Here is a 10,968-nt window from a genome sequence, read left to right as displayed (position 1 = left end):
CTTTCTTTCCTACTTTTGCATTCTGGTCATCAATTATTTTTTATACATCTTGAGTGCATTTTTGGTCAGTGTCACACTGTAAAAGCTGGTGGTGGTGGTGGTGGTGGTGGTGGTGGTGGTGGTGGTTTTTTGGTGCCGTCAAGTAGAGTATGAATCAGGGCAACCCTATGAAAAACAGATCTGAACCCTGTCCTATCCTGTGCCATCCTCACTACCTCTGACACACCTGAGCCCACTACTGATTTAAGTTAATCCACCTGGTTGAGGTCTTCCTTTCCTTTGCCACTCTTTCACCTTCTCAAGCATGATGTCTCTATCCAATGAATATAGCAACAATCTCAAAGTATGTGAGATAAAGTTTTATCGTCTTTGCCTCCAAAGAGCACTCGGGTTGCATGTTCTCTAAGACTTATCTGTTTGTTCTTTTGACATTTCATGAGATATTCAGTGGTCTTCTCTAAAACCATGGGTGAAAGGCACCAATTCTGTCATTCACTCTTCAGCTCTCAGCAGCATAACAACTAAAAAAAAAAAATCACCTTAATAAGGTGTACCTTAGTCCTCAAATATCACTGCTCCTCAATAATTTAGAGAGGTCCCAGACTGCAGACCTTCCCAGTGCAATATGTCTCCTGGCTGCTGGTTATCATATTGATTGTCGATCTGTGGTATTAGCCTAAAATTTGGCTTTTCTTAGCCATTACATTTAGCTGCCTTTGGTCTCCAGCTCCCTTAGCTACAGACACATGGTCTTGCAATTTATCATCAGCTGTGGAACTAGGATGTGAGAAAGAATGCTTCTCACATGGGCAGTAAGATTGAGGTAAGCATATTTGTGATGGCAAGACTTGAGGGAGACTGGAGCAAATCCTATTGGTAAGACCTTGGTGTTCATGATGGTGTTGGAGAGACCGGCATTGCTGTGGAGAAACTGTGGCAAGGTGTGACCTGAGGTTTCTTGCATTTGTGCTGGCCACAGTTAAAGATGTTTGCTGTTCTTGCCAAGTACTTGAAGGAGAAACTGACTTTACAACTGCTCTGGGGCAAGACTTGTTAGATGATTTGGATTTGCTTTTGAAATTAAACCGGAGCCTGGACTTTTTGAGGAACTGTGCCTTACAACAGCTGGACTGAAGGCTGGACTTGTGAGATATTTTTTGTCTCCACCACTCATTTTTCTAATATACCCCCCATTGTTGGTACCATAACTGAGGGTCTGTGAGTCAGCAATGAATAAATGAACCTCTAGCGGCACCACTTTAACTGCTATCTACAGTAAGGGGCTGTGCTATTCTTACTCCCTCTCACCTTTTCAGAGAGACAGCCCTGGGCTTAAGCCCCAATTTCTGCTCCTATTTAGACAGGATCCAAGTAAGATTAAGTCGTTGACAAGATAAAAATTTTTCTAATTTTAAAATTTAGTAGAATCTTTCATTTTCCCTCATCTTTGGTTTTAGCTGTTGCCTATATCTGAACGAAAAATTATGGCTAACATTGAGAAGAATGGGAATCCTAGAACACTTAATTATGCTCATCCAAAACCTAGACCAAGAAGCTGTTGCCCAAACAGAGCAGAGGAACATGGTATGGCTTAAAATCAACAAAGCTGTGCATTAGGACTCTTATCTTTTCTCCACACCTATTCAATTTGTATATTGGAAAGATCATTTGAGAAGCTGGACATTATGAAGAATCTGACATAAGGAGCAGAGAAAGACTCAACAACCTGCAATAGTGAGGAGAACTTGAAACGCTTGCTGCAGAATAGGAAGAACCAGAGTCTTCAATATGGAGTACTCTTAACATCAAGAAAATAAATATCCTCACCACCAGAACTATAAGCCACATCATGATATAGACAGATGAAAAATTTAAGCTATCATTTCATTTTGCTTAAATACACAATCAACATCCTTGGTACCAGCAGTCAAGAAATCGAAAGTTGAAGGCTACATAGTGGAGTGGACTTGGGGGGAGGGATTGTGTAACAATGGAAGAATTTTTCTTCTACTTTTCAAAGAGAAAAACGAACTGGAGGGGAGGGGTGGGCAGGGAGAAAAGTGCAACAATCAATGAATGGAAATCCAAAATCTCTGTAAATTTCATTAAAATTAATAATAATAAATTAAACAAAAAAGAAATTAAAAGTCATGCTGCATGAAAATCTGTTATCAAGGACATTTCCAAAGTGCTAAAGAGCAAAGATGTCAGTTTAAAAACTGGTGTATCTGTTCCAGTCCTGATCTTTTCAATTGCTTTCACATCTGAAAGATGGATAATGAATTTGGATAACTGAAGAAGAACTGATGACTCTGAAATACAGTATTGGAGAAAAGTACTTATGAATATCTTATGTTGTTGTTTACTGTAGAGTCGGAACCGACCCACAGCAGATCCTCTGGTGGGTTTTCAGAGGCAGTTCATCGCACAGAAGGAGACTGCTCATCATTTTCCCACAGAGCAGCTGGTAATGGCCTCCAACCACGTGCCTTCAGGATTGCAGCGCAGCTTCTTGCCACTAAGCCACCAGAACTCCTGGAATATCTTATGGACCACAAAAAAACAAACAAATCTGTTTTTAGAGTAAGTGATGAAGCTTCACCTCACATGCTATGAGGATATTGTTAGGAGTGGCCAGTCTTTGAAAAAAGACATGATCCTTGAAAAGGTGAAGGGTTAGCATAAGAGAGAAAGGCCCTTAACAAGATAGACTGGCACAGTGACTGTAACACTGGGCTCAAGTATATCAGCGATGATGAGGACAGCACAGCACAGTTCGCAGGGTCTCTGAGTCATCGTCAATTTACCAGCACATTACTACAACATTTAAAAGTACCAAGCCACTCATCTCTACATGTTTATATCTGTCATTGTTATTTCAAGGATGATTCAAACCTATTTGTTCCAGTCTCCTATAATAAATGCCTACAGACTAACGTATTTTCTGCCTCTGTTGTTATGTGCCATCAAGTCACTTGTGATATTATATACAATAGCCCTGAACCCTGTCTATCCTGTGCCCACCTTATTGTCTCTGGCACACCTACCCCATTACCCCACTCACTGAGTCAATCCATTTTATCAAGGGTCCTCTTCTCTTGTGCTGTCCCTCCACCCTCCCAAGTATGATGACCCTCTCCAAAAACTGGTCCCTCCTTGCAACATGCCCAAAGCATGTCAAATGCAGCTTCAGAATCCTTTCCTCTAAGGAGCAGCCTGGTTTCACTCTCTCCAGGATGAACCTGTTTCTGCCTCTAAATGATTGTAAAAGAGACCTAGTACCACAAGGAGCTCTGTGGCCTAGTAGGTAAAGAGTTGCACTGCCAACCCAAAGGCACGTGGTTGGAATCCATCATCTGCTCTATAAGAGAAAGATGGGCAATCTCCTCACATGCAACTCACAGCTTCTCAAAACTCACTGTAGGGTCAGTTATGAGTTTGTTCCAACTCAATGTCACATAACAATAGTAACACAGTGGGTTAAGTGTTAGGCTACTAATCAAAAGGTCAGCAGTTCAAATCCACCTGTTTCTCTATATGAGAAAGATAAGGTAGTCTGTTGCAGGAATATGTATAGCACTGGAAACCCTACAGGGCATTTCTATATGGTCCCTATGAGTTGAAATTAACTCAATGGAAATGGGTTGGGTTTGGGTTATTCAATCTAGTCTTGCTTTCAATTTCTATCCAACATATTTCACTTTCTTAAACCAGGTTTGTCTGCTGCTAATACATTATAATTCAAGAACTGCTAGACTGTTTCATTTAATAGTTCTGTCTGCTATGTGCTTTAACCTTTATACATCTTTACAAGGACCTCTAATATTTGTTTAGAGGATTAGAGTTTGATGTCCCTTAGAGAGGGACATAATGCTTGGAAAGTTGGAGGGCCAGCAAAAGAGAGGAAGACCCTCAACCCTCTGGATTGACACAATGACTACTACCATAGTTTCAAATGTGTCAGAAATTGTGAGGATGGCACAGGATAGGACATGTTGTTCATAGGGTCGCTATTAGTCATACTTGTCTTGATAGTACCTAATAATAACATTCAAGGACCACTTCAAGATAAACTATAACTTTAAAGATTTATGTACATACAATATGTAGACCTTTTTCTAAATAATTATTACGGCCTATCATGTAAGCTGTCCCTCCTCTGATTTTACAGAACTTCTATTTATGAAACATAAACTATTATATTTTGCTAATTATTTAAAAAGTGTATATATACACATTCCCAATAGGAATATAAGCTTTTTTCCTATTAAATGAACTCACTTATTTCTATGCCCCACATAACCTAGTAGATATCTGATTAATAATAATGTATTTTTAAAAACATGTGATTGATTGCACCACTGTTTAGTAGATAAAATTTATATTACTTTACAGATATTATAATTAAAGCCCCAGCCAAGTCCAGATGTTATCATGTAGGTTCAAACCAAAGGCTACCCCAAGTGTTACAGAGAAAAGGCTGGTTTTTTCAGAACTAGATCATCATAGCTTTCTTCTGAGGTACTTTTCAAATGGATTTGAACCCCCAATCTTTTAGTTAGTAGTTGAAGACTTATTTGTGTTAAACATAGATGGCCCAAAGCAACCAGAATAAATATCCACCATATAATTTGCCAAATGGCATTATTTTACTTTTTTACTGCACTGAATGTGCTGTCATCTTTCTACTGTGTCTATTTAATCCATTCTACAGAAAATTTTCCAAAGCTTTCATTTCACCAGAACTGAGACTACCTTTTTCGGGACCACCATGTTCTCAGGTTGTTTTGTGTGTTTTTTTCTCACTGCCACTATCACTAAAGCACTGCACTGCTTGTATTAATGTTAGTATAAAACAACTAAGATATTTAAGAAATGATAAGAAAATCATTGAGTCAAAATTTGTAGTTTTTCCTGGATTCATTGAAAAATTCGCTTTTTGAAGATGGGAATAAAAATAAGTTTTAAAAGATTAAATCACCTGGAAGGTCGACAAAATCTTCTTCTGTATTCTTTTTTCAGATGATCCTAAAAGAAACATAAAAATTACCATTTTGTTATCTTTGCTAAAAAATATCAAAACAATTTCCCCTCACCATGACAAGAAATTTCCCCTCAGACATGACAAGAAATTTCAATTCTTTACTTATACATTCAGTATTTTTTAATTGTCCAAAATAAAGATGGATTTTCTGGGTCTACCGAACAAAAACAATTTGTTTCATACTATTTCCAAAACTTGGCCTATACTATTTCTTCTCCTTAAAAGTTTATTTACCTACGCCCCCTACTCCTCCTACTTCTCACTTCTTTTCCATCAAAACCCAATTATCTGGATTAATTAATCATATCTGCTTAGCGGTTAGGGAGAACACACTAAAAAATCAGTAAAACTAGTAAAATCACAAAAAAAAGTTCGCTCTTGAGTCACCTCCCCCACCCCCCTAACCCCCCCACCCCCGCGCAGCTGGCGAGTCTTGTACCGCCTGGTCTGAGACCCTGCCCTCGCCTCTTTGGTACTTGGAACCCTTTTCATCTAGATGCCTGAGGAAGTGCACCATGGAGAGGAGGAGGTGGAGACCTTTGCCTTTCAGGCAGAGATTGCCCAACTTATGTCTATTATCATCAATACCTTCTATTCCAACAAGGAAATTTTCCTTAGAGAGTTGATCTCTAATGCTTCTGATGCATTGGACAAGATTCGCTATGAAAGCCTGACAGACCCTTCCAAGCTGGACAATGGGAAAGAGCTGAAAATTGACATCATCCCTAACCCCCAGGAAAGTACTTTGACTCTTATGGACACAGGCATTGGCATGACCAAGGCTGATCTCATAAATAACTTGGGAACAATTGCCAAGTCTGGTACCAAAGCCTTTATGGAGGCTCTGTAGGCTGGTGCAGACATCCCCATGATTGATCAGTTTGGTGTTGGCTTTTATTCTGCCTCTCTGGTGGCAGAGAAAGTGGTAGTGATCACAAAACACAATGATGATGAGCAGTATGCCTGGGAGTCGTCAGCTGGGGGCTCCTTCACAGTTCATGCTGACCATGGTGAGCTCATTGGTCAGGGTACTAAAGTTATTTTGCACCTTAATAAAGACCAGACAGAATACTTAGAAGACAGACGAGTCAAAGAAATAGTGAAGAAGCACTCACAGTTCATAGGCTACCCCATCACCCTCTATCTGGAGAAAGAACAAGAGAAGGAAATCAGTGATGATGAGGCAGAAGACGAGAAAGGTGAGAAAGAGGAAGATAAAGATAACAAAGAGAAGCCCAAGATAGAAGATGTGGGTTCAGATGAGGAGGATGACAGTGGTAAAGACAAGGAAAAGAAAACAAAACAAAAAAATTTAAGGAGAAGTACATTGATAGGGAAGAACTGAACAAGACTAAGCCCATTTGGACCAGAAATCCTGATGACATCACACAGGAGTACTATGGAGAGTTCTACAAGAGTCTCACTCTAATGACTGGGAAGGCCACTTGGCAGTCAAGCACTTCTCAGCAGAGGGCCAGCTGGAATTCAGGGCATTGCTCTTTATCCCTTGCCGGGCTCTCTTTGATCTCTTTGAGAACAAGAAAAAGAAGAATAACATTAAACTTTATGTTCGCCGCGTGTTCATCATGGACAGTTGTGATGAGTTGATACCAGAGTATCTGAACTTAATCCGTGGCGTGGCTGACTCAGAGGATCTGCCCCTCAACATTTCTCATGAAATGCTGCAACAGAGCAAAATCTTGAAGGTCATCCTCAAAAATATTGTCAAGAAGTGCCTTGAGCTCTTCTCTGAGTTGGCAGAAGACAAGGAGAACTACAAGAAATTCTATGAGGCATTCTCTAAAAACCTGAAGCTTGGGATACATGAAGATTCTACTAACCAGCATTGCCTTTCTGAGCTACTTCGCTATCACACTTCCCAGTCTGGAGATGAGATGACCTCTCTCTCAGAATATGTGTCACGCATGAGAGAGACCCAGAAGTCCATTTATTACATCACTGGTGAGAGCAAAGAGCAGGTGGCCAACTCCACTTTTGTAGAACGAGTGTGCAAGCGGGACTTTGAGGTTGTGTATATGACTGAACCTATCGACGAGTGCTGTGTCCAACAGCTCAAGGAATTTGATGGGAAAAGCCTGGTTTCTGTCACCAAGGCAGGCCTAGAACTACCTGAGGATGAAAAGGAGAAAAAGAAAATGGAGGAGAGCAAGGCCAAGTTTGAGAATCTCTGTAAGCTCATGAAGGAAATTTTGGATAAGAAGGTCGAGAAGGTGACAATATCCAATAGGCTTATATCTTCACCCTGCTGCATCGTGACTAGCACATATGGCTGGACAGCCAATATGGAGTGGATCATGAAAGCACAGGTACTTTGGGACAACTCGACAATGGGCTACATGATGGTTAAAAAGCACCTGGTGATTAGCCCCGATCATCCAATTGTTGAAAACAGAGACAGAAGGCTGAGGCAGACAAGAATGACAAAGCTGTTAAGGACCTGGTAGTGCTGCTGTTTGAAACCGCACTGCTCTCTTCTGGTTTCTCCCTTGAGGATCCCCAGACTCACTCCAACCGCATCTACCACATGATCAAGCTAGGCTTAGGTATTGATGAAGATGAGGTGACTGCTGAGGAACCCAGTGCTGCTGTTCCTGATGAGATCCCCCCACTTGAGGGTGATGAGGATGTATCTAGCATGGAAGAAGTCGATTAAAAGTTCCTACTGTAACACCCCCTTGCCCCTGTATAGCATCCCTGTGGCTCCCACAGCAGCCTTGAGTTGTCCTCTCCCATCTGGCTCCATCTGCTAATAGCTAGTATTTTTCTTTCCTGTCCTGTGTGTTAAGACAGGAAACTCTGGCCTCAACCTCAAGAATGAGGTAGGATATTGTGTATTGTGAGTTTTGTTTATTTTGCTCTGAAATTAAAGTATGCAAAATAAAGATGACATTTAAAAAAAAAAAGTTCAAGATTGCCAACAATCTTTAAGTAAGCAAACTACTTGCACAACCCATACTCCTAAACTGAAAATGTTGTTGTTGTTATGTACCATTGAAATGACTACTACTCCCAGACATATTAATGAACAACAAATCTGATCCATGTCCTATCTTGTGCCATCCTCACCACCTCTGATATGCTTGAGTCCTTTGCCAGTCACTGTGTCAATTACCATGGAGTCTTGCTCTCTTTCACAGCATGACAGGTACCCTTTTCCAAGAATTGGACCCTCCTGACAATGTGCTCAAGGTAAGTGAGATGAAGCTTTGTCTGTAAGAAGCATCCTGTTTACACTTCTAAAACTGATTTGTTAGTTCTTTTAGAAGTACATTCAACTTACTCTTCTCCAACACCACAACTGAAAGGCATAATCAATTCTGTCATCCTCATTCACTGCCTAGCTTTTAGAGGCATAGGAAGTAACTAAGGGGGGAAAACCCAACTCCATGGTTAGAATCAGGCACATTTTAATTTTTAAATTGACATCACTGGCAGCAGTTTTCCCAATGCAGGGTTTTTTTTTTTCTTGATTGCTGTTACCATGAGTTTTGATTGTGAATCCAAGTAAAATGAAATTGTTAACAATTCCAAACTTTTCTTCATCTATCATGATGTTGCTATGTTTTCATTATGCTGAGATGGAAACCATATTGAAGTCTGTAGTCTTTGATCAAGTTTCAAGCTATCTTCACTTTCAGCAAGCAAAGCTATGCCTTCTAAATAATGCATATTGTTGATAAGTGTTCCTCTTATCCTAATGCCTCATTCTTCTTATAGTCCATCTTCTCAAGTGATGTACTCAGCATACAGATAGATGAAATAGGAATGAAGAAAGGTATACAATGCTAACATACATCTTTCCTGATTTTAAACCATGCATTATTCCCTTGTTCTGTGTGGATAACAACTTCTTGGCCTAGGTATAGGTTTCTCATGGGCATAATTAAGTCTTCTGGGATTCCCATTCTTCTCATCCAACACAAGCAATGATATCTCTGATCCATGACCTCTTCTGAGTTCAGGCTGAATTTCTGGAAGACCCCTGTGGATATGCTACTCCATTATTTAATCTCCAGCATGTTTCCAAGGCTGAAAATTTTATTGGAGGAGATTGCCATCTTTCTCTGTGGGAACAGCTGGTGAATTTGAACCACCAAAGAAGTGTCCTTGGGTTTCAGTTAGCAGTGCAATTCCCTATGGACTTAGGTCACCAGAGCATTTTTTCATAATAAATACACATCCAAAACCTACCAATTTTAACTTGAACTTTTGTACTTGTGTGAGAATCTCCACATTTTAAGAAATAATGTTTCTTAAAGAGAATATTATACAGCACAGCAGGGTTTCTCAGCCTTGACACTACACACATTTAGGCTGGATGCTTTTGAGGGGTGTTCTCAGCATTTAACAGCTCTGGTGACACAGTGAAAGTGTCAATATTTTAACCAAAAAACTGGTGATTCAAATCCACCACATGCTCCACAGAAGTAAGGATGGGCAGCCTCCCTTCAAGATTTACACCCACAGAAAACCAATAGAGAATCACTATGAGTCTGAAGTTGTTTGACAGCAGTGGGTTTGGCTTGTGTGGTTTTTTTGTTTGGCTGCCTTTGCAGCATTTCTGGCTTCTTACCAACAGGTGTCAGTACCATCCCTCCAATTTAAGAACTGAAAACTGTCTCCAGCATTACTAAAAACACCAAACTCAAAATCCCAAGGTCACTGCCATCAAAACAATTCTGACTCATGGCAGACCCTCCTCTACGTTATTGCTGTAAATTTTAACAAGAGTAGGCCTTCTAGGGGGGCTCTGGTGGCCTAGTGGCAAGGAACTGCAACTACAATCCCAGAGGCTCACAGTTCGCCGGGAAAGGAGGGACAATCTCCTCCTGTACCAGTCAGATCTGATTTGATGGTACACGCACACACAAAAAATAATTTAAAAAAAAAAAAAGAGTAGGCCTTCTGTAGTAAAATTAATAGAGAACCACAGAAGTACATGAATACCATTTTTGTTTCCTCTCTTCTTGTTTTGTAAATGGCAGGTTGTTGTTCTTATGTGCCGTCGAGTCACTCACGACTCATAGGGATCCTATGTACAACAGCCCTAAACCCTGCTCTGTCCTGTGCCAATCTCACTGTCTCCGACACACCCACACCAATTACCCCAGTTACTGAATCAATCTACCTCATAGAGGGTCTTCCTCTCCTGAGCTGTCTCTCCACCCTCCCAAGCATGAAGTCCCTCTCCAAGGACTGGTCCCTCCTTGCAACATGTCCAAAGTATGTCAGACAAAGCCTCAGAGTCTTTGCCTCCAAGGAGCAGCCCAGTTCAACCCTCTCTAGGATGAGCCTGTTTGTTTTCTTAGCAGTCCATGGTACATTCAACACTCTTCTACAGCACCAGAGCTCAAAGGCATCAATTCTCCTTTTATCCTACCTAGTCATTGTCCAACTCTGATGCATAAAAACTGATTGCAAAGACCATGGTCTGTCTCAGGTGCATCTTAGTCTCTAGAGTGACACTAATAATGCTCTTCAGCACATTGGAGAAGTCCCTAACAGCAGACTTTCCCACTGCAATACGTCTTTTAATTTCCTGGCTGCTGGTGCCAAGAGTGTTGACTGTGGAGCCAAGCAAACTAAAGCTGTGAACAATCTCAATCTCTTCACCATCCATCCTGATGCTGCCAATTGGCAGGTATTTAGTCTAAAAGGCTCAAAACTGCTACAATTATATGACAGACATTTGAAAATTCAACTGTTGGTATTGAACATTCCTCCAATTACTTTCCCCCAAGGTAAATGGCTTTATTGCTCACTTCTAATTACAAATAACTTTAAACAACTCATAGTTTTTTAAAGCTCATAATAAAAAGCTGAACAAAACATCCTTAAACACAAGTTTGAGTATTAAAACATAAAAGTTATGCTAAGCAATATTTGAAATATTCTTCATAGCA

At 40.4% G+C, this 10,968-nt stretch overlaps 1 pseudogene; it reads left to right on the top strand.

Moving 5' to 3' along the window:
* The first annotated feature begins 5,540 nt into the window (after positions 1-5,540).
* On the top strand, positions 5,541-7,718 carry LOC102851959 (annotated as a pseudogene).
* The last annotated feature ends 3,250 nt before the right edge of the window (positions 7,719-10,968 follow it).

This window comes from Elephantulus edwardii, unplaced genomic scaffold, assembly GCF_000299155.1.
Source record: "Elephantulus edwardii isolate Elephantulus edwardi_28Jun2011 unplaced genomic scaffold, EleEdw1.0 scaffold00442, whole genome shotgun sequence".
Classification (NCBI taxonomy): Eukaryota; Metazoa; Chordata; class Mammalia; order Macroscelidea; family Macroscelididae; genus Elephantulus; species Elephantulus edwardii.
The sequence above is the reverse complement of the archived record's forward strand: the minus strand, read 5'-3'. Positions and strand labels throughout refer to the sequence as shown.